This window comes from Amblyomma americanum, chromosome 1 (assembly GCF_052857255.1).
Source record: "Amblyomma americanum isolate KBUSLIRL-KWMA chromosome 1, ASM5285725v1, whole genome shotgun sequence".
In the NCBI taxonomy this organism is placed as follows: domain Eukaryota; kingdom Metazoa; phylum Arthropoda; class Arachnida; order Ixodida; family Ixodidae; genus Amblyomma; species Amblyomma americanum.
Window position 1 is genome coordinate 227,930,984 of NC_135497.1, and position 23,849 is coordinate 227,954,832.

The 23,849-nt window shown below is 47.0% G+C and overlaps 1 long non-coding RNA gene and 1 pseudogene across 2 annotated transcripts; one reads left to right on the forward strand and one right to left on the reverse strand.

Moving 5' to 3' along the window:
* Positions 1-1,077: 1,077 nt before the first annotated feature.
* Positions 1,078-21,078, reverse strand: LOC144114723 (uncharacterized). Its single transcript, XR_013311103.1, has 5 exons — positions 21,040-21,078; positions 20,693-20,805; positions 17,698-17,849; positions 13,247-13,531; positions 1,078-1,277 (listed from the first exon to the last, which is right to left on the reverse strand). It is a non-coding gene; the product is annotated as an uncharacterized LOC144114723 (long non-coding RNA).
* Positions 6,161-13,227, forward strand: LOC144114721 (uncharacterized; annotated as a pseudogene). Its single transcript, XR_013311094.1, has 4 exons — positions 6,161-10,953; positions 11,041-11,213; positions 11,290-11,487; positions 11,601-13,227. The product of XR_013311094.1 is annotated as an uncharacterized LOC144114721 (transcript).
* Positions 21,079-23,849: the final 2,771 nt, after the last annotated feature.

Below are 23,849 nucleotides of genomic sequence, written 5' to 3' on the forward strand. Positions count from 1 at the left end.
CTGAGAAAGTTAGAACAAGAAAAAAGTTAATGACTTTAACAGGTGATGCGAATTCACTCAGCGGCCTAGCTCAGGCCACTGTTCTGCTTGAGGAAAGATAGGTCACAACAGTAAGAGACTATAAATCAAATTTAGCAAATATTCAGGGCCTTTCGTTAGCAGTTAGAAGCCTATTACCCAGTTTGTGCGCCCGAAGCATAAATCATGAAAACCATGTTAAACCCAATTCCTGCTCAAAAAGTGCCTTCTAGAGAAATGTAGTTCTCCAGTGCAACAGGCTGAAGCTACCGTATAGAAACTGGCAGATGTCTTGCACCTCGAGGCAATGGATAAACTGGCCATGTGATGGTTTCCATGCCATGTTGCATGGCATGAATTACTGTGGAAGACATCGTTTTCTTTATTCTCTTTTACAGTGCAGTTGCGGCTAATACCAATTTTACAAACTGCCAGCAAGAGCCCAGTGCTACAGAATCCGCCTCGTTTGCAGCGAGTTGCAATCCCAGTAGCACAGCTAGGACAGTTACCTTGCCTTTGTAAAATACCTACAAGGAACACTCAATTCAAAGGGCCTCGATTACAATGCTCAAGTGCTGAATGAGGTGCTGGTATGGGTACAAGCAACCCACTCAGTGGCGATGCAATTAGAAAACGCGCTGCCCACCTCTAAGAAAGTTCAAACTGGCCCTTCGTATGCATTTAAAGTAGGCACGTGCACTGCCCACAATCATCCTGTTCATTCCCTGATTTACATTTTCAGTGGGCTTCAGCACCCTTTTAGCAGTTGCCTCAAAGCAGCATGTTGGTGAAATTTCTTTTCCTCATTAGCTTTGTGGAGCATTTTCTGCTGCAATGGCATAAACAGGAAGGCAATATGCGGTTCTGCAGCAACACTTCAGACTGTGATGCGACACACGGCAAGCACTTACCTCAAAGATGAGTAGGTTGCTCAGAGGAAACAATGTGGTCGCTGGGTATGGTCTTAAAAAAAAAGCTGCTTTGTAACATGGTTTCTCTATAGTGCCAACGAAGTTGTTACTCATTTATTCATACGCTTCATTAATTACTGACAAGGCGTGTCGGTAGGAATACTTTATTTGGCACGAAAGCCCTGGCCAACGTGGGTCTAATGCGACTCTGCTTGTAGGCCAAGGTGCTGAATTGTGGGCACAATCTTGGGCCAGGTGCCTGGAATGGAGAATAGGTGCCTGGGACCAGAGAATGCCGCGCCATGCAAGGTCGGCTGCTGCAGTCCCTCCACTAGTGTCAGTCATACACTGGGTTGGATGCCATAAAAAGAGAAAAAAGTACGCAAACTCAGAACAATAAAATGCAACTAATAAACCACTAAGAGAAACAGACAAACAAATACACAAAAAATGGAATGCATATGAGAAAAAGATAAGGACATCTGCCAACAGACTATAGCAGCAGCCTATGCACTCCTGTAGTGGCTTTGCGTATGGACATTAGAAAGGTCCTAAAAAAAAATATAAAAGGAACATTGTTCAGGATGTGCCAGAGAAACCACACACAAAAACAAGTGTGTACAAGGCAGAGACCAAGAATGAATGAAAATAGTCAAGACAACGAAAGGGTTTCTAAAAGGCTTCCGACGCTGCACACAAGAGGTCACAAGCTCCATATGCTAAACCCAAAACCTTAAAGCAGCGGAGACACCAAAATTACTGGTTGGAGTGTTCTTAGTTTCAAACATTGCATACTCCCACCAGGCGCGTGATATGTGCTCCGCGATTCAAATATGCGCATTAAATATTATCGCATTATTTACACTGAGCGATTTCGGTTTCCGAGTGTCAGGGTGAGTTATGATTTCACTCCCGAGGAAGAGCAGCAACCCTGGTCATGTGGGCTCCAAAAGTAGTGCCACAGGGATCGCTGCATCGTCTGCTCTCGTACACATGCTGTGCATACCAGGGCCTTTCGAAATGCCGGCCAGTACTGCGATATGCTTTATGTTCAAGTAGTTCAAATATTAAACCAGATATTTGGAATTACAATACAAACATGTTTCCACAAAATGCAATGATGAAAAGAAACATTTCACACAAATATTTTATTCCTCCTCATCATTTATCACATCCTAAAACTTATTGAGCATCACAATGAATGAGGGGAAATCATGTAGAATGGTACAATTTGTCTGAGCCACAACTGTGTTCAAGAAAAAACATGATAGCTTGACTTGTTAAGCTGCCGAGCGACAATCTTTCGGCTTTTCACTTCTCGGCCTTTTGGCGAAGATCATAGCACCAAAGCACGGCCTTGAGGTAGAGCATCCGCCTCGCATTCGGGAGGTGCTGTGTTCGATTCCCAGTGCCGCCGGGTAACCACTGGTTTTTTAATAAGTACAAGATTTTCCCGTCAAGGTGCCCGGCTCATCTAGGGTGAAATGCTGGGAAAAAGAGTCTTCGACCAAACTGCTGCCTTGACGGATCAGAGATATGTTCGCCGTCAAGCAACCCTAAATCCGCCTTGTGCGGTAGAAGCCCATCTTTTTTGTAGCAATAGCTACACTACGGTAACATTTCGAGCTTTCAGCGTGGCGGCGCCGCCAGGCTGTCACGTGGTGCGGAGCAGCTGACGGCGGCGCGGCGCCGTGGCTGATCACGTCGTTTGCCATGTGGTTGGTCATATGACCAAGTTCCACTCGGCCAGCTGTAGCTATCGCGTCACTCCAGGTTTAAGCAAAGCTAAACCACCACCAATTTTTTTTTTAACCCGTCATGCACACCAGCCGATGCGCATGAGCCAGCCACAACGGTAGCGAGCAAACACCGCTGCACTTTGCTCGAAGGGGGTTTGTGAGCGGAGAGCGCTATGGCACATCTCTTGTGAGGCTAGAGAAGTGAACGTTTCATGAACGTTGTAAGTTTTGTACCTGGCACAAGGCGAGAGTTTTGGACGGGGGTTTTAACCACGTGGAGTAGTTTTTGTGCCCGCATTTGACGGGAATTTTGAGGCGCAGGCTATCCTTCCCACGTGGTGCACCCCTGGAGAGCCGAGCACTAGGCCGGGGGACCGCTTGTTCCCATTAGATTAACCGGCTGGTGGACCGGAGACCGCGGGAATCGAACCCACGACCTCCTGTAGCCGAGGCGAGCACTCAAGCACGAGGCCACGGCAGTGGTGGAGATGCTCTTCTTGTCACAGTTCAGACACCGAAAAGGCGTATACCGTGATGTGGCATTGTTGAGAAACATAAAATGACACAAAATATCGATGAACAGAAGCTTAAGCTACAACAAGAGTGAGAGCATTAACAAGACGACCTCTTCTACACTCCCTCGTGACACCTCCAGCCGTGTAATGCTGCCCCAGATGCAGCATTCTTGACGGGACATGGCCCGTTAAACTCTTAATTGTATGGGTTTCACCACACTGGAATCCCTGGCCATAATGGACCCACAGATGCTGGCACATTTCAACTAGAAATCTGTGCTGAAATTTCAGCAGCTGTTTTCCTTCTCACTGGACGAAAAGTGCCTGACTGGTCCGGACTCTTAGATTTGGAAGTTTGTTAAAATTATGCTCACAAGTTTTTGCTTTCTTTTAATGGTTCATAAGAGTGGTGGCCATATGTGCTGACATTACATGTGCTTTCACAGAAGAAACAGACAATTCTACTTTGAGAAAATTCTGGAAAATTTCTAAATGGAACACTCTGCATGCTTTCAGAGGCATTATACACTGCTCATTGTACTGCAAAAGAATATTTCAGGCTTTCAAGAAGGAACCCTTGAACAAGAGGGCTAACAAGGTTGGTTTGCTCGTCAGTGAGAAGCACTGCCTTTTACTGCCTTTCCAATGAAGGCACACTCTGGCATCCCTTTCGATAGCAGCAATGCCACGGGACAAGCACCAAGCGATTTCCACAAAAAGTAACAGCTTTTGATGACCTCGTCATCAGAGCTCGAACCGCAGAGAAACTAGCCTCTGTTTGTTTTTGTTTCTGCAATAGCCTACAAGATTGACGAGGCCTGAGAGCAAGATTTACAGATCGATTTTGTTGCCACGCTAGGGTGGCGTGGCACCTCGCATCAGCATACTGAAAGTGCATGAATTCTGCACATTACTATGACTACGGCTTATTCCACAGAAAATACTTTTGAACGTAGCTGTGTCTATTCATATGTACCAGCCCAAATTTAATGAGGAGTGTGGCAACCTGTACAGAAGCAACCAGTACACACAATGCTCACTTCATTGAAGACAAGAAAAAATACAGCTGAAACAGACAGGCTGCCTTGCCTAATACACGTCAGAAGCAAAAATGTCATGTCAATGAGAACGAACCATGTGCTGGACACTCACAGTGCCATTAAAACTCCCACCAGACCCCTGCATTAAATTCAGTCCGTTCTTTTCCCAGACTTGGCCACTTTCTTGATGGTATCCCTCACAGTTCTCAGATTTTTTCAGGTAGACAAAATTCCTATGACAATTCTAGGTTGCTAGACACCATTTAAAACCGTCACAGCCCTTCAAAGAACAGTAGACCCTTGCTGTTCACATCTTGGTTCACGTAATCTGCAGTTTCACAAAACCAAAAATTATGCATGTTGTGCTATATTTATTCACAATACAAATCCTGGATAACTTTTTAAAACAATTCGCTGGTACACATGTCCGCACTGACAAGAAGTCTCAACTGACACGTCTAAGAAAGTTGGTCGCTAGTTGTTGGTTTTTTGTGGCCTCATTTGAGGCCCTATTTCTAACTGAAGGGCAACACAGGCAACAGTATCCCAGTGACATGCAATTTATTTCCACCAACTTGCCTCCAGAGCAAATCAATTGAACATCAGCAGAATTAGCAGCTTCTCAGTGCCCCTGTGCACTTCTGGGATGATGCGTGGATAAGCAGTCAATGCACTCCCGCTGTTTACGTGGATGACAAATTCTTCAAAATCAGGATGGTGGGACCATATTACACATTGAATGAGTACTTCTGATTGAAGAGTGATATGAGAAAGAGCATCTACATCAGCAAAGTGGCTGTCCAAATTGACTAAAGAGGGGAAAAATTTCCAGTGCCCATTTTCAAGCTCAGTGGCGGTGCAAACAAAAACTAGAAATTTTGCACAAACTATGACCAATGCGCAACATTTTAGCATCAAAACTAAGAAGTAATTTTCATTACTTACGGCAGATAATTGTAATGTCATTACTTTTTGAGAGCAGTAATTTGTAATGTAAATTAATTAGTTCTGTGAGATTTCTAGGAAAGTAATTGTAATGATTTTTAATTAATTTTTAAAAGTAATTTTGCCATGTATGGTGTGTGGTCAGCGGCTGCCTAGGGAACTTGTCAGTGACCATAAGTTCTTACGCAAATGATGATACACCACCCAATTTCCTACATGTGACAATGTTCATGAGAAAAAGGAATACTGTGACGAAGACGACAAAGCTGGCAGTTGTGAGGTACAGAGCACTCGCTACAGAGCACTCGGCCATTCCCTCCATGCAAATCATATCTCTGCCATCGTTAATCGCGCCTCACTCTTTGGCCGGCCACCACGTAACATTATTATACACCACACTGCATTTGCAAGGAGGGAATGGCTAAGAGCATTTTCCATTTGGTTTTCTTCATGTTAAAGGAGTATAGGCACGTAATTTTTGTGGCACGTTTTCTTCTCTACAATGATGTAGAAAATACTACTATGCATGAATCACCATTTAATATTTGCCCACGGCCGCTAAATAATTTATAATTTTTTCTGTCATGCTGTTTCGGTTTCAACAGCCAAACAATGGCTGTGACGCCAGAGTACTTTTGTGTCACGTGAGGCATGGAAAAATGCCCATATATTCGCTCCTTCATCGTTATAATTTACTGCAGTGCTGAAACCAGCCTTCCTCAAGAGCCGGAATGACAACTAATGTGGAAGCAGCGATTATATTGCAGTTTTTTTCATGCCTCACGTGACCTGTAGGCACACGTTGGCGTCACAGTCATAATTCGGCTGTTGAAACTGAGACCGAAAAAGCACGAGAAAGAAATTAAATTATAAATTATTTACTGGTTATAGAATAACCGGTGGTAATCCATGTATAACAATGCCTTACACATCCTTACAAACAAAAAACAAGCACTCAAAAAGTTAGGTGTCTGTACTCCTTTAATTCTGCTCACAGATCTTGCTCAGCAGTTCATCGCCTGAGTGACTTAGCAGTATCACCTGCGAATCGCAGATTACTAAGGTGTTCTCCATTAACTCTTATCCCCAACTGTTCCCAATCCAGGCCTCGGAATAGAGCAGGTATTCCTAAATGCCTCCTGTTTACAGGAGGTACTTTGTTGCAGAGGAGGCATTGTGGAGACTCAATTTTTTGCATGATTGGTGATGTATTAGACACTGCAGTCCAAGAGTTCTCCAGCACAGTTTGGTATTGAGCTTCCATCATTGACAAAACGCCATCCAATGAAAGTAACGCCTACATGGAAGCTGAAGACAGCTAAACCCATACTGTTGGAAAAAACCGCATGCGTGCTAGACACTTGATTGTTCACTCAAATACGGCCTAATAGAGCAGCTGGGACACGGGACCTGGCTTACATGCCTTCGAGGCTGCACTCGGAGCTATGTGATTAAAAGGTTTCGTCTACGCATTATTAATAGAGCAGCTGGGACCCAGAACCTGGCTTATATGCCTTCGAGGCTGCGCTAGTAGCCATGTCATTAAAAGGTTTCCCCTGTGCAATCTTTGAAATGCCTCCGGTATCTTTTACCAGGTCAACGGATATACTCAGGCTGCTTTCAGTTTGGGCATATTGTTATGTGGCGACCAGCCAAATAATAAGCGGCGATGAACGATGGCAGTGAGATGATTTTAATGGCCGCTCGCCTATAGTAGCGCGACCTTTCTGTTCCAATGCCACTGCCAGCTTTGTCGTTTTCGTGACACTACCCAAGGCCGCCGAGGTATCGTCCCGATAGTGAATAGAAGAAGACACCGACGGAGAGACGCACTCAGTGGAGATGGGTTCAGAGGACGGTACAACAAAAATGGCATGGGGGGAAGTGCTGGCCGCCATGATGAAAGATATTCATGAATGAATCCTGGTCCACGAAGCTTCTGGGTCACAGGTCGCCAGGAGCCAACGTTTTTAGATTAGGTCAGTTGGAAAGCTCCGCGTAGGAGGCGGCCCTAACTCGTATCCAAGCCGAGCAGTGGCGCTGGCGTCGCGTTGAGATTCACAAAGTGAATCACAGAAAGCAGTAACAGATTCACGATGCGGAGGGAAGATGTTTAGAGGGAGCTGACGCTGTGAACTGCATTTCATCAGTTATAGCTGAGTCATTTAAGAAAGACGATAGAGTAATCACCCCAAATGAGGGAGCAACACAGAACAGTAAAATAGAAAACAGCGTGGAACTGACGAATCTTAACTGGAAAAAGACGGAAGCAAATACTCCAAGATGTACGTCCGCAGGGATTGACGAAATTCCAATCAAGCTAATTAATGAACTTGGCCCAAGAGGCAAGGAAACGCTGATAAAAGTATTGGAGGCAGTCATAACAAATCAGCAAATTCCGCACAGCTGGAAACAGAGCAAAATGAATTTGATTTATAAAGAGAAAGGCAATAAGACTAACATAAAATCCTTCTGACGATAACATCAGTTACATACAGGCTGGCGATGCAGGCGATGAAAATAAAAATGCAGTCATGGGTAGAAAGTAATAGAATACTCGGAGAACTTCAGAACGGGTTCAGAAGTGGTAGGCGCTTAGATGATTGCCTGTTCGTGCTTACCCAGTGCAAAGAAATAGCTAAGGCGGAAAACAGACCTCTGCATTTAGTCTTCTTGGACATAAGCGGTGCATACGACAACGTGAACAGGGAACTCCTGTGGAACATATTAAAAGGTGAAGGTGTCAGTCATGAGGTAATTAATTTTCTACAGGAAATATATCGAGAAAATGAACTTGAAATAACATGGGAAGGAATTAAGAGTTCAACAACTGTCCAGATACACAAAGGATTAAGGCAAGGTTGTCCTCTATCACCGCTGCTGTTCATGCTTTATATGATAAGTATGGAAAGAAGGCTACAAGGAAGCAATCTAGGTTATGATCTGTCGTACACATTAGGCGGAAAGGTTGTTGAGCAACAACTACCGGGTTTAATGTATGCGGACGATATTGTACTGTTAGCAGATAGCCAGGAAGATTTGCAAACTTTGGTGAATTGCTGTGGAGACGAAGGAGACAGTCTAGGTTTCAGTTTTAGCGCAACTAAGTCAGGTGTGATGGTTTTAAACGGTACAACTGATCAGGAGCTTACAATACAAGGCCATGAAATACCCCGAGTGGCCGAATACAAATATCTCGGGGTACGGATAAACAAAGGGCATATGTACACGGAAAAGCGCGAACAGTCTCTCATAGCAAAAGGGCGAAGAGATGCCGGGATAATGAAACATAAGGCATTGTGGGGATACAACAGGTATGAAGTCCTCAGAGGTATTTGGAAAGGAATAATGGTGTCGGGGCTTACTTTTGGGAATGCGGTTCTATGCTTAAGGGCTGAAGTTCAGTCGCGATTAGAAGTAGATCAGAGAACTGTTGGAAGATTAGCACTAGTTGCCCATGCGAAAACCACAAACAAGGCAGTACAGGGGGATATGGGCTAGGCAAGGTTCGAAGCACGGGAAGCTCAGAGTAAAGTACTATAAGAAGAACGACTGAGGAAATTGGACGATAACAAGTGGGCAGCTAAGGTATTTAAATACCTGTACAGAAAGAGTGTTGACACACAGTGGTGGAAACGAACTAGAAAGCTGGCCAGTAAGTTTGCCAGAGCCGAGGAAGGAGAAAGGAAGAGCATTAAATGACAGGTTAAAAACGTCGAAGATAAAAATTGTTATCAACATGCCGACGTGCAGCGCCCGGCTGCCGAAGTGGATATGCTTCTGAAGAAAAAACGTGCGATCTGCGGCACTTCTTCAAACCTCCGAATGACCCCTAAGTGCTCAGGGCGTGGGCAGCTGGCATTCCGCGAAAAGCCTTCAAGGTGACAACAAAGGCGTACATTTGCGATGTACATTTTGAACCTAAGGACCTGATCACTTGCTACGAGCACACCATTAACGGTAGCACTGTTCGAATTCCACGAGGAAGGTTGACTCTTAAGCTAGGTGTGGTGCCACGAATTTTTCCAAATATTCCTGTGCACCTCTCAAAGCCAAAGGCATCGAAGCTGGGAAGGAAACCCCTGAAACGAAAAAACACAGTGAATCACGATGTTCGCCTGTTGGACAGCGAAAATGTCGTTCTCAATGAAACTGGGACCCCTTCCAAACCAGATTTGGAGTCAAATGAAGCAACTTGGATTCCTGCATTCCAAGGGCGCTCAAAGTTTTACTCCTGGAATGTGGAGCTTCTGACCGAGGAAGTTATTTTCTTCAAAATTGCTGTAAGCACCGGTATCGCTGCGATTGACAGGGCTGTGGTTGTGAAGAAAGACTTCACTGTTGCTGTCAGCTCAAGGGGAAAGCTTGTTCCTCCGTGTGTATATCCCAGTGCGGTTCGGGAAATCAGCTGCAGCTCTCAAGCTTGAAAAAAGTGTCGCCCTTTCTGAACTATGTTGACAACCTAAATGTGTGCACGGGTTGCCATTGTAGTTTATTTCCATCCATTGCGGCCGCAACAACTGCTCTCAAGAGCCACGTGTGGAGGAACACAAAGTGCTTTGGGCTCTCTCAGCAAAGCTTGTGCCCACCATGCAAAAGCACAAGAAAGAATCTCTGTGCGCGAGAGAAGCGAAACTGAGAAAAGAAAAGAAAGGATTGGACCAAACCTGAACAAAGGTTTTGTGCAAAACCAAGAAACTTAAGGAAGAAAGTTATCAGAGCGACAATTTTACGTAAAAAATTGAAGAAAGAAATTCGTGCAATGAAGATGCAGCTTAAAGTTTCAAGCAGTGGAATTGACAAAGCCGTAGACGGTCTTCCTCATGCACAACAGCTCGCTCTTCATTCAGCATTTAAACCTACCAAAGCAAAGTGAGCCAGGGGAAAGCGCTATGAATCCGAATGGTTGATGACTTGCAACCTCCTAAAGATCTTGATTCCTGCTGCTTATAGGCTGGTGTCAAAGATGAACCTATTGCCATTGCCTACTTCTTCACGGCTTATAAAAATTATCAAGGGAATGCCTTGCGAGTTTGGCTTTAATAAGGTTTCACTTACCAGCATTGGTGCATTCATGCAACCGGAAGAAGGAGTCAGGTGCTATGGAACACTCATACTCGACGAAATGAAAGTGCGCCAAACTGTCGCATTCAACAAACAAACCTATAAGGTTGATAGGTTTGCTGATTATGGGTATGACGAGGAATCAACTGCAGTGGCAGATCATGCACTTGCTCTTATGTTTGTACCTCTCTTTCATTCGTGGGTACAACCAATCGCCAGCTTTGCAACAAAAAAAGCTGCTCCTGGGAGAGTCCTGGCAAGGATAGTATTAGAAGCCATCATACAGCTTCATAAACAAAAGGCCACAGTTGCAGCAGTTATCAGTGATGGAGCAAGCACAAACAAGGCCATGTGGTCAACATTCGGCATCACAGGCAACTTTCATGCACCCAAGCACAAAACTGAGCACCCATGCGATCCCGACAAGTGGCTGTACTTCCTTTGTGATGTGCCTGATATCATTTGCCACAAGTACGGCATGGTGAGTATACACTGTTCTTAAGTTAGCTTGAACTAAGGTTTTCCTGCACACCTAAGGTATTTGCTCCTACTCAAATAATATTTTTACTTACAGATTGGCAAACACAAGGTCAACTTCAATCATTACCGTGTACTGCAGGAAGTTGAGAGCAAACAGCAGCTTCGTGTGGTACCGAAACTGACAAAGGAGCATGTGAACCCTGACAATTTGAGGAAAATGAATGTGAGACTGGCTGTGCAGGTTGGTGCAGACAAATATTGTTTGCAGTTGGTCCAAATTCTTCCATTCATGTGCTTAACCCGTTGGAACTTGTTTCGTACTCTACAGCCTTTCAGACATAGCACTGCAATGGGCCTAAAGCTGTACAAAAGACTTCAACAGCCCGGTGTGGAAAATTGTGATGGACAGCTCAGTTCACATCATTGGTGAACAATCTCTTTGATGCCCTAAATGTGAAGCTGCCACGGTTTGGGATCCAAAGCTCATCCTAAGAAATTGAGGTATGTAAAAATTTGTCCAATGATATGTAACTTTTTTGGATATACTAATGAATGTTACATGCTCGTTTATTTTAAGGTTATAAAAGAATTCCTCAGGCTCGTAAATGCAACTGAGGAGAAGAACATCAGGAAAGGAACTGTCATGTTTGCATCACAAGTGACCATGGAGTCTCTCCGAGTGACACTGGCATCTGTCCTAGACCTGATCACCGACCTGCTTTCCGAAGGAACGCAATATGTTCTGACTAGAAAACTGAACCAGGACCCCTTGGAGGTAAGAAATCTGGAAACTTTAAGCACGGTTACACATCTGCTATTACAGAGGTGCAAATGTTTATAAACTTTCTGGCGAAGCAGACTTCACATAATATTTGCTCTGACTTTCAGAGATAAGCTTTGGAGGGGATGAAGAACACCCAACTATCGTGACCTTCTCGCACATATACAGACTTCTAAGCCTGTACACACCTATAAAGACTTGCATCACTGGCAATGTCGTGGCAGAGCCAACAATCGTGCTTGCTGCTGTCCAAGAAACCATGAAGGCAGGAAAGAAAGAATGCCTGGCAACACATGAAGAACTACAAAATGTGATCAGGTTAAAACTGTCCAAGCTTTGCAGTCCTTCAAATGGTGTTCCGGCAAAGGGAAGCACTGTGCCAGATCATGGATACAGCATGCCTGATGCACAAGATTGTGCTGTGTACAACTTGTGTGGCTATCTTGTGCACTCCCTTTTGAAGCACGAGAAGTGTGCTGCCTGCATCAGTGAAATTCAGTCATCACATACGCAGTGCCCAGAAGCTTTTCTAACTCTGTAAAGAGGATTCAAGGAAGGCTGCTTTAAATATTCCTCATGGGAGCTATTCAACATGTTTACAAGCGTTGCAAGCAAGATCTCCACTCTTGTGCAAGAAAACAGCCTCTGTGTAGACACTTTCTGGGACATTCTGGATTCACTCAAAGGCTGTGGTGTGCTAGGAGCTGGGTGCTGCACCCACAGGGACACACACTGACAGCAGAACTTCTGAAGTTCTACACAGTCCTGAGAGTGCACTTTGCAGCAAAGGATGCTTGCAAACAGTTAACTGCTTGTGGCACAATTGCCTCTGTCAGAAAGAAGGTGAAGTTGATGTAGACTGGCTTCATGGGCAAATAAATGCATCCATAGTGCTTAAAAGAATGCACAAAATAAAGATTATAGAAGGAGATCCTTTGACTGTATGTTTGCATTGATCTGTGCACCTTGAGCTTATTTCTCTTCCACCATTACAAGCCTCCTCCCAGCTGTTCAGAACATTTTAATTCTAAGCCAGGAGGTCTGCGCACATGCGGCATCCTTCAAGTAAATGCGGCGGTAAAGTTAGACATCTCAGTAGTGAGGCGAGTTTGCCGACCAGAAGCAAGGTATCATCACGGAGCCTAATCGCATAAAAAGGGCAGTTGCAACTCTGAAAAGAGATTAAGGATACATGTTTCACGTAGTAGTCGGTCGTTTTATAAATACATTCTTGCGCTGAATTTATGAGGCGGCTTAAATATGCACATAGAACTACCATGGGCACGTCTGCTTGAAAAGCGCAGCCGTGTGTCGAAATATACACGACTGAGGTATGGACTAGCCCTACCGGAAGCGACAACGCAAAACTGTCTCGAACGTGGTTCGTGTTAGGAGGGCCGCGCCAGAGCGACAGCGTAGGAAGCATCAGCGCGAAGCAGCCGCCGACGTCCATCAGTTGGCTCAAGCCGATTGCCTAGTTTAACCATTTTTTTTTCCCCGAGACTACAATCCCAGCTTTTATTTTATTTCTGTGTAACTATCATTCAACCAGCTATTTTGAGCTGCTTTAAGGCCTTTGCATTGATGCGAAAGCTGATTGCATCCGCCGTTCAGCACGGAGTGCTCGGCGAAGTAGCATACGATCCCAGAAGAAGCAATCCTAATGCGACCGCAGCGCTGCCGCTGCGCGAGATACGGAAGGGGCCCGCTCCGTGTACATGGCGAGCGCGCGCTCTTTCCCAACTGTCCTAACCTAAAAATGTTGCCAGGAGCCGAAGGCCGAAGCCCTTGGACGTGCCGAGTGGCATGGGCAGGGGGGCAGTGTCCTCACGTGTGAGCGGCGTCTCGGGTCGCCACGGCGTAGTCATGTCAACATGTCTTGTGGTCAGGGCGGGGGACGGGGCTGGGGTGAGCGGCGAGGTCGGCTCAGGTCCGGCTGGATGGGGCACAGCCGGGCGGGGCGAATCAGGTGCACACGGCCGACGATCACGGCAGGTGGAGGACTCCGAAGCTCCAGGACCAGGATGGGGATGATACCCTGCATCTCACACCAAATGTTGCGTGGCGACCAGCCAAATAATAAGAGGCAATGAATGATGGCAGTGAGATGATTTTAATGCCCACTCGCCTATAACGCGACCTTTCCGTTCCCGCACCACTGCCAGCTTCGTCGTCTTAGTGACAATATTGACGCTTTGCACATAGTTTTTCCGCAGTGCCACGAGGTACGCCTTAACGGGGTTTTACTGTACCTGTGAGTACCAAGGTTGCTGAATTTGATGCGTCTCAATGTGAAATCTGAACCGATTCATACACCTCCTGCAGTAAGGCCCATCAGCCAACTATAAAATTGAAGTTCTGATCTATTGCTATGCGATGCTCAGAACAGGTGCTGTCCTTGATGTTCTCACAGATAACTTTCACCATAATGGCAACACAGAGGCATCAAAGGTTGCCTCTAAACTATAGCTCTCCACCATTCATGGCATGTTTTCCGCTGCTCTACTGTCTTTTTCCATCATGGTCCACTCATAAGTCACCTCAATTCTGACTGCGGGGCCAATCCAGCAAACAAGTCTTAAGCAGCACTGTTCGGATGGACCTTATGGCCATGCCACTGCTCTAATTACATCACACCACTTTCGCTCGGCCCCATGGCGACATTCCTAACAGAGGTGGGGGAAGGAGGAAGTTGGAGCACCACGAAAGCCAAATGTACAACAAGGACGTAGTGCAGTGGCCTCGCTCAAAGCTCTTGCCCTGAGCTCAAACAACACAGGTACTTCTGGTTGAGCTTACAACTTTATCATGCCCGAGCTGACAGCTCACCAGCCACACGCATCCAAACAAATTTTTAATTACACATGCAAACAATGCCACATCTATTAAGATATGGAAGATGATTTTAAGCCATCTATGCTCTAACCAACCCAAAATTCTTACCGCTGTCAAGCAGATGACCTCAGTTCTCTTCGGCAATACATCCAGCTCATTACTTTCACAGCTATGGTAAATTGTCATTTTGACCTCTCAGATTCTCTCATCAAGAGGCACAAGGGCAATTGGTTAACTGTCTGGTTCTTGGGACCAAGTGCCATTAAGCAATCACTACAAGCTCTGGGCAAACACTTCCTGAAGGAGCCACTGAAAATCTTGCACCAAAGTTGCAAATTATACTGTTTGAAAGGGCACTACTTTTTTTTATTTATTTGTACCTCAGAGACCCACAAGGGAGTATTACATGAGGGGTGGGCTGACATGTATCAAAACCTCCTGCCACAAAATTTTTCAGAAAAGGCAAACTGAAGAGCTAAACTACTCATCTACATCCCTGAGGTTTTTTTTCTCCCATAATTCCTATGCACTAGAAGCCATGTGCTGGTGCTTGAATCTGAATGCCACACACCCATATGCATGCAGTACACATCCTTTACCAGCAGAGCACAACGTAAGATCATGTCAATGCCTCATTTGGGGGCAAGGGGTGCAAGCACAGAGAACAGTAGGAACAAAACGCAAACCCTAATGTTGTGCGAGTCACTCTTGTGCTCTGTCTTTTGGGCTGCATGTCTCAAGATGAACAACCCGCTCCCCATTTTACTCAAAAAGGAAAACTACAACAAACATCTGCTCCTAACTTGTGAAAACAAAACGACAAACATAGAAGGAAGAACATAAGCATGTCTCGTCCTTGTCTTTCCATGTATTCTTAAATTATGAGAACTACTTCCTCGTTCATCTAGCCGTTGTTCTACCTACATTTGTCTGTGGCTTCTCGTCTCTCTCCACTGCTTGCCTCTAGGGGCACAAATGTTGCCAGTTTCACAGCAGGAGGCCCACTTTCAAAATTGTAATTTGCTAGATCCGTGACAGCCTAGTTGCTCTGTTCACTATACATGCAGGCTTTGTTCATTTGGGGTCTGCAGGTAAAAGCTGTTGTCTTAATAGTGAATGTTTCCGCATTTCCTTTTTGTTTCTTCTTTCCAAGTAATGGCTAGGACAAAAAACTGTCGCCCACCCAACGCAAAGGAAATAGCCACATAATCATAACGTCTCTTCCATTTGGCTGCACTAGTTCAGGAAGTGCAGCACGAGTTCTAGGCTGGCTTGCGCTCGCCGAAATGGAAGCGCAGCCACGGTGCAGCAACATGGCGGTGCCCATGTGTAGGTCGAAGAAGCGGAGAAGGTATGGCACTAGTTATTTAATGAAATGATGACAGTTCTTTGTTGAAAGGCTTATGGTTTATGGGGGTTTAACGTCCCAATATGACTGAGGCTATAAGGGGTGCCATAGTGAAGGGCTCTGGAAATTTCGACCACCTGGGGTTCTTTACCATGCACTGACATCACAGTACGCGGGCCTCTAGAATTTCGCCTCCATCGAAATTCGACCGCCGCGGCCAGCATCGTCGTCTTTCGGGTCATGGGTTTCATCCTGGCCGCGGCGGTCGAATTTCGATGGAGGCGAAATTCTAGCGGCCCGTGTACTGTGCGATGTCAGTGCACGTTAAGGGAGCATAGAGACCTAATTTTGGTGGCATATTTTCTTCTTTATAATGACGCGGAAGACACTACTATGCATGAATCGCCATGTTGTATTCGCCTACGACCGCTAAATAATTTATAATCGAATTTTTCTGTCATGCTGTTTCGGTTTCAACAGCCGAATGAGAGCTGTGACAACAAAGAGAGGTTTTAGGTCATATGAGGCATAGAAAAACTGCGATATAATTGCTGCTTTATCATTTTAATTTACTGCAGTGCTGAAGCCAGCCTTCCTCAAGAACAGGAATGACAACAAATCTAGAAGCACCAATTATATTGCAGTTTTTCAAGCCTCACGTGACCTACAACCTTTCTTTGAGGTCACAGTCACCGTTCAGCTGTTGAAACTGAAACAGCACGAGAAAGAAATTCAGTTATAAATTATTTAGCAGCAGTAGGGCCATACCACGTGGTAATCCGTGTATAATAAAGCCTTACACCTCATTACAAAAAAGATTGGTTTGGTTTATGGGGGTTTAACATCCCAAAGCGACTCAGGCTATGAGGGACAGCGTAGTGAAGGGCTCCGGAAATTTCGACCACCTGGTGTTCGTTAACGTGCACTGACATCACACTGTACACGGGCCTCTAGAATTTCGCCTCCATTGAAGTTTGACCCCCGCTGAAATTCGAGCCTGAGTCACTTTGGGACATTAAACCCCCATAAACCATAACATTTCAGCAAATAACTGCCATCACTTCATTCAATAACACGCGCCATAACTTCTCTGCTTCTTCGACCTACACATGGAGGAGGTGAGTGACTGAGGCATCATAATGAAAACCTAAGAGGTCAAGTCGAGTCGCATGGGCAGCAGCATTTCAGCGCTAATTCTTAAATCACCTGTGTGTATATACATGCAACATTTTTTTTTTTTTTTCTGTGAAACGACGATTTCCTAGAGCAGGTTCATGGTAAAACTTCATGCGATTTGCTTCTTGAAAATTCTTTCAAGTGTTTCAGGATTTTGGTGGTCGTTGGTGTCGGCGGCATGAAGTTGGCTGCAATTTCGTGACGACAGCAAGGCTATCAGACAATAGGGCCTGCACTCGACCATTCGCTTTGGAAGCAGCCAGTGCCAAGCTGCATTTGAACTGCCTGAACTGACGCTGTACACTGCCAGCACCACCGTGGAAATTCACAAAACTAGTGCAGAGTGTGCAGCCAAATCAGAGAAACCTATCATGAGCACGATCTTATCAAAGTGGTAGTTTGGGCTTGTTGGTATAGCATATAAGACATAGCGCAGCACAACGGGACAAAGAAAAGGAGCACGCAGGACGAGCGCTTATCCTGTGTGCTCCTTTTCTCTGCCCCCATTGTGCTGTACTATGTCTTCTTCTAATATCACCACAATGACCTGTCACACACTGCAGCAGTGCCTTGTGAGCTCAATGCACCTCACAAGCTTCCAAACAGTCAAAGGACATCAAGCACATTGCCCACAATGTTCATCTCTTTAAGGCGTCTTTACAGCATTAGCTGTAAAAATGTCTTAAGATTAGAGGCCTTAAAAGGAAGCTTGCTTTTCCAGTTGCCTCACGCGCTCCATGCTGGTTGGCCACCTGGGTCCAAACACGTTCCCAACGTAAAACCGATGCTCGATGCAGGTGGCGCAGCACTCATTTTAAAATTCTCACAGAAGCTGGTGGGCTCACCTTGTGGCGCCTTAAAGCCTTTGCTGCCTCAGCATTTTAACGTCCCATTTGTTCAGCCTCTGCGCCAGGAAGCGAACGCCGGACTCAAAGCAGGAATCGGGAAGGCCCGTGCATACCAGAAAACTGCCTGCCAGTTTTTCAAGTGCTGATTTCTGAAATAAATATGAATTTAAAAGAAAAACATGTTTCGCTCAGCAGATACAAAAGCGTAATCGCTTATCTCGCCGCAATTTTTGCACCTGTTTTAGAAAGCAAATTGTAACAGCAGCACACAATTGTAAAGTGCAATTAAGTCAACACTCTACAGACTTTTCCAGCCGAGAGGCCACAAAAAATCGCACCGTGTATAAAACTCATCGCACAACCGGTTGGTTCAACGCACGGCCGGCTTTATTAGTATTAAAGCCGGTCGTGGTTCAACTGGACTGTTGTCAAAAGTTTCCCGCCTTTTTTCGGGAGCACGCAAAAGCTGGTAAATATGCGTGTTTTACATGACCATGAGTTGCGTTGGGCTGGGTTGACAAAAGATATAAAAACAGGCTCAGCGATTGCTCTTTTCCGCAGACCTGCACAGAGCTTTTGAGCAGAACTTACGATAAAACAGATGAGTCTCCTTCCGGGCAAGCGAGCTCAGTGTTAGTCCTGGGTTATCTGCTAACACAAAATATTCGGCCGCAAGGAAGTTGACAACGGAATGCCGAGTGCCAGATAACAGGGAATCACTCAGTATGTTGTTGTTGTTGTTGCCTGAAAAGATGATGGCACATACCCACGGTGGGGGATTGGCCAGGGTTTGGTGCAGGTCAATATGTGATACGAAGAAGACGAAGACCTAGTGGGTGGCTACGTGTCTGCTTCTAGGTCTGTGTTTTCGCTTTTCGCTGTCTTCTCGCGTGTGGCGTGGGTCGGACAGTGCCCTCCGTGAGACCGAATGCTGACGACGCACCTGCAGAGAAATTCCCGGCACGGCGGGCGCATTCTCAAGTGAGAAAACCCAACCGGAACCCTCAGGGGCAAGCTAGGCTTAGCTCGGCGCTGCCGAGCGAGGCAGCGCTACGCGTCTGCATGGATTCTGCGTTGTCGACGACAGCTACGCGGATGCCCGCTGTGTTGCCACCTGACGTAGCCTCCACATCCACGCAATCGTCAGCGCCTCTGGGCCTCCAGCCTGCGCCGTCTTCCGATGCTACGACTTTGGCCTGTGACATGGACCGCTCTACCGCCTCCGTGCCCGTGGCACTCCCTCAAGAAACTGTGCCCGTCGCACCAGTTCAGTATTCCCACCAAGGGCCGTCACCAGCGTCTGAGCCTCCTCCACAGATTTGTCCCGTGAGTCAAGGCTCTCTTCCGCCTGCTGCGAACTCGTTCCGCGTTACCATCAAGCCTACAGTGCGCTTTGATATGACTGCCATCCCTGCCCGGAATGTTCAAGCCACAATTGACCACGCTCTTGGCTCTTCGAACTACTGCGGGTTCGTCATCCATCGCCCATCAAACACCATCACGGTAAACTTGTCATCCTTGATGGACGCCCAGAAACTTTGCGCAGTTACGCGGATCCCCCTGGATGACAGCAAGCATGTCCCGGTGCAAATATATTTTGCATCTGGTCCTGACACACTCCGCTGCATGGTTTATCATGTCGACAGCACGAGCCCTCCCGAGGAGGTGCGCGCAAATATTCGCTGCTCAACTCATGTTGTACTGCAAGCACGGCCTATAGGTCGCCGGAGCTCATACCTGCTCATCCTGCAAGGCCCATTGACTCTCCCGAAGTACCTTACCTACTACGGTGCGATCGTCAAACCACAGCCCTTCCGACCTACTAAATCATGTTTCATTCGAATTGGAAATAAAGCCACCTTACGGAAAGCTCCCCCTTTAAATTTTACGGTACATAATTCTCTGATTCCTCAGGTAGAAACTGTTCGTATTCTTGGTCTTCTCCTCCATACATCTGGGACTGGCACCCCGTGGCTGACAGCCACCCGTAAATCGGCTCACGCTACTCTAGGTCTGATTCGTCGCATAGCTATGCGCTCTGGTGGCGCATGTGCTCATACGGCCCGCCAGCTTGTGCGCTCTATCCTTCAGCCACGGATAGTAAACCAGGCACAATTTCAACGTCTCACCCGCAGACAGTGGGACTCCCTTGAAGTTATCAATCGTGAGGCTATGCGCATCATAACATATCTGCTTCGTTTAACACCCATACCTGTGCTACAGGAGTTCGCCCAACTTAATACACTCAGTGAAATCATCGACCAACGGGTGGCAAATAGAACTCGAAAACAGTCTCTCAAACTTCATCGTCTAAAGACACTTCCACCGTGGTCCTATTGCCAGCTCACTGACAATCACCCCACTGTTTCCCCGTCGGTATCAGCAGCGTATCTGCCTGAAGGGTGCATATTATCCACGGATGCATCACATTCTGCAGAGAGGGGAGTTACTGCAGTGTCTAGTCCATCTCATCCGCACCTCAACTCTCGCGCGACGTATACTGCGGATACGTGCACTCCCCTGGCATTGGAACTTCAAGCCATTTATAATGTCATTGCTTCCCTTCCGCTCGTTCCAACATTCAATACAGTTCATATTTACACCGACTCCCGCGCCGCCCTTAAACAGCTTAAGGCTGTTCGACGAACGTTGAAGATTTCACAATCAATTCATGTGCTCTGCGCAAAGTATCCATGTCCTGTGCGCATACACTGGATTCGCGTCCATGCCCAGGATCCACGTAACATTCAAGCGGGTGCTATGACTCATCTTCATACATTAGACGATCCGCCACCTTCCCCTCTTCCCCCAGATCCGTTCCTGTCCCATGTTTCCGATTCCGAAGTTCTGCGCCAGCGAACACGCGCTCTAATTCCTCCGTTTTCGCACCCTCCCCCCGTAGTCTAGGAGGTATCCGTGCGCCGGATTCGGGCAGGGGCGGCTCTGACACCATCTTTCCGTCATCGGTGGCGTGCCAAAGATCTGCCAGTACCTGACAGGTGCCCTCACTGTAGCGCTGCACCGGACATTTGTGATGTGCGGCACTTGTTGTGGACGTGCCCAGCGACGGCTGCTATCAGAAAACGTCTCCACGGGGAGGTGGGCCTGCGGTGGAACCGCGAAAGTGATTACGTGAAGTGGACTATGCACAACCGTTTCATTAACAACCTCTGCGACTACCTCAGCGCAACGGTTCTTCACTCCTTCTTTTAACTTTCAATCCCGTGCATTCCTTTCCCCCTTTCCTTTTTCAACTTATGCCACAAGGCACACTTCTCGAATAAAAAAAAAAAAGGTCAATATGTGCATACCAAAACCTAGAAAGCACAAATTACTCACGCGCAGCACGAACGCGCGCCCTATGCGCCGACCGGCCATAGTACTGAAAGTAATGCTCGGCTCGGCTCAAACATGGCTCAAACAGAAAAAAACTGCCGGACGTGACGTCTATTCTTCATACCTGATGCGACGTCATGGGGTGAAAGGTTATTCGATTCAGAGCTGGTTCACGGCACCAGTCCTGAAAAAGTGTCGCTGGTGCCAGCGCAGTGTAGAACCTGTGTTGTGGTGCAGGTACAGCTTGTCAGCAGCGCCGCACCTTATGTGCGACAACTTTAAATCGAGCGCGTGCAGGCAGCTCTTGTCGTCTGCTTGCTGTGGAGGTGTTCAGTGGCGCAGTTCTCGCGTGTTTTTTTTTTTTTTCTTTGCGCGGTCGCTTTCGTGCATAACGATACTTGCGTCGTCCATGGAGTTGGCCATGGTCGACGACGGGGACAGCACATATGTCCTTGTTATGGAGTAGTTCTACTCTTGCGGCAGTGAATACCACGAAAGCGACTCCGCGCTGTCCTTTGCCGCAACTCACTTGTTTGGACCGATTGCAGCCGAATTCCGAAGTACTGTAAAAGCGTGGTTGCAATTGCTACTTCAATTTCGAATTCATGAGGCTCTTCAGACTATCTAGAGAGTCGTTCAAATAACTTTCGGCGCGCTTCAAGGCCCTGCATATTTTCCGACGTACGCCTATGTGGGGCGCCCACAAATTACCGTCGAGAGCCCGCCTCGCTCGTTTAGCTCTTTATAAGCAGTTTAAAAGCTATCTTGCTGCTTTGCGTTAACCCCGCAATACCCGTAGCCGCAGCAGAATTAGTGTCCAGGCAGCGGCGAACCAGCGCAGCATCTGCCTGCATGCTAGCGCAGCAGGCAGAGGTACCGGCGCCAACAAAACGACCGCGATTCGCCCTGCCCATATTTTTCCAACAGCCTACACACCATTGTTGCGCCGTCTGAAAAAAAAATGTTTTGTGTGAACTCGCACGCACACGGACGGCTTAATAAGCTATCTGTTACAACTAGCAGGTACAACAAAAAAAAACAGAAAGTTACCTGCTATCGCGTATATTTCAGCGTCATTTTCTGGCAAAATGACACAGGACCCGTCGACGACAGCGAAGACCTCCCTCAATTCACCTTCGATACTTACGAGCATGGTAGCGTCGTCTGCGCGTCGTCTGCTCAAAGCTGTCTAATTCTAATTGGTTTTTTGGGGAAAGGAAATGGCGCAGTATCTGTCTCATATATCGTTGGACACCTGAACCGCGCCGTAAGGGAAGGGATAAAGGAGGGAGTGAAAGAAGAAAGGGAGAAGAGGTGCCGTAGTGGAGGGCTCCGGAATAATTTCGACCACCTGGGGATCTTTAACGTGCACTGACATCGCACAGCACACGGGCGCTCTAACGTTTTTCCTCCATAAAAACGCAGCCGCCGCGGTCGGGTTCGAACCCGGGAACTCCGGATCACTAGTCGAGCGCCCTAACCACTGAGCCACCGCGGCATGTGCACAACTTTCCTGCACCTCCTTCGCGGACGGTGCCAAGGTTCCTTGCACCAAAGCGACACCACGCTGCACCCAAATCAATCGCGGACTGTGGTGCAGGGGCGCTGTGAACCGAGGGCATTGGTGCAGCGCACCGTGAACCGGTGCCGGCGGTGCAGAGAACCACGGGTGAATCGAACAAAGCTGTTATTTCGACCAGGATGGTTGCAGCAGTCACTTCCTTTCCCGCGTCTTTCGGGTCAGCGGCCGAGCGCCTACTACTGAGCCACAGCGGTGGCATGATAGCGGAAAATTAAAATATGCTTAGGTGGGCACCCAAAGAAATGCCTGTAATCTAGCGTTAAAGATGCGTGTTACTGATGGTGAATTCCAATTGGCGATCCGCAGCTACTCTGTGATTCCGAGAAGGAGCGGTATAACCGTCGTGGTCCAATGAGAACTGTGGATTGAAATCCAAGTCGCCCATAGAAACACGAACTTCGGTTCCACGGTACAAGACAGCCTGCTCTGATTCATCGATTGGAGTTCGCCATGACGCATTCCAGGACATGCAGCTTTAGCATGCAGCAGTTGCGGTCGCTCGGTTTTAGCGGGAAATGCGTCATCGTTTTTTGTCGCTTTCAAGACGCCGTTAAGCTCGGCGTCTCATGCACACTGGGCAAGCTTAGGGTAGGGATAAAGGAGGGAGTGAAAGAAGAAAGGTGCCGTAGCGGAGGCTCCGGAACAATTCGGACCACCTGGGGATCTTAACGTGCGCTGACATCGCACAGCACACGGGCGCCTTAGCGTTTTGCCTCCATCGAAACGCAGCCGCCGCGGTCGGGTTCGAACACGGTAACTCCGGATCAGTAGCCGAGCGCCGTAACCACTGAGCCACTCCGGCGGGTCCGGTGGAAAATTGGTGGTGGTAGTGGTTTTATTAAAATAATAGCAAAAAGGAAGGAAAAGATTTTTGCTAGCCCCGGCATCTGCCATCGATACTGAAGCACCTGAGCTGGGGCAGCGGAAATAAAGGATAGCAGGCAGAATGAAGAAATGAAATGAAAGAGGTGAGGGGACAGCAAGAGAGGATAGGGGGAGAAGTAATATGTACAAACTATTTACACAATAAGAAATGTGTCCAGGTTGTGCGCGTGATTAGTTCATTTTAGATGAACTAAATCACACACGTGCACAGCACTGTGTTGGTTACAACTGGAGTGGGGTGTTCAGTTATTAATCGTTCAAGGTAGAACTCGCGGAGCGTTCGGTCACTGCGTGTAACTACCTGACGGAGAACAGACGGGGCGTCAAGCCCGTGTGTTCGAGGAAT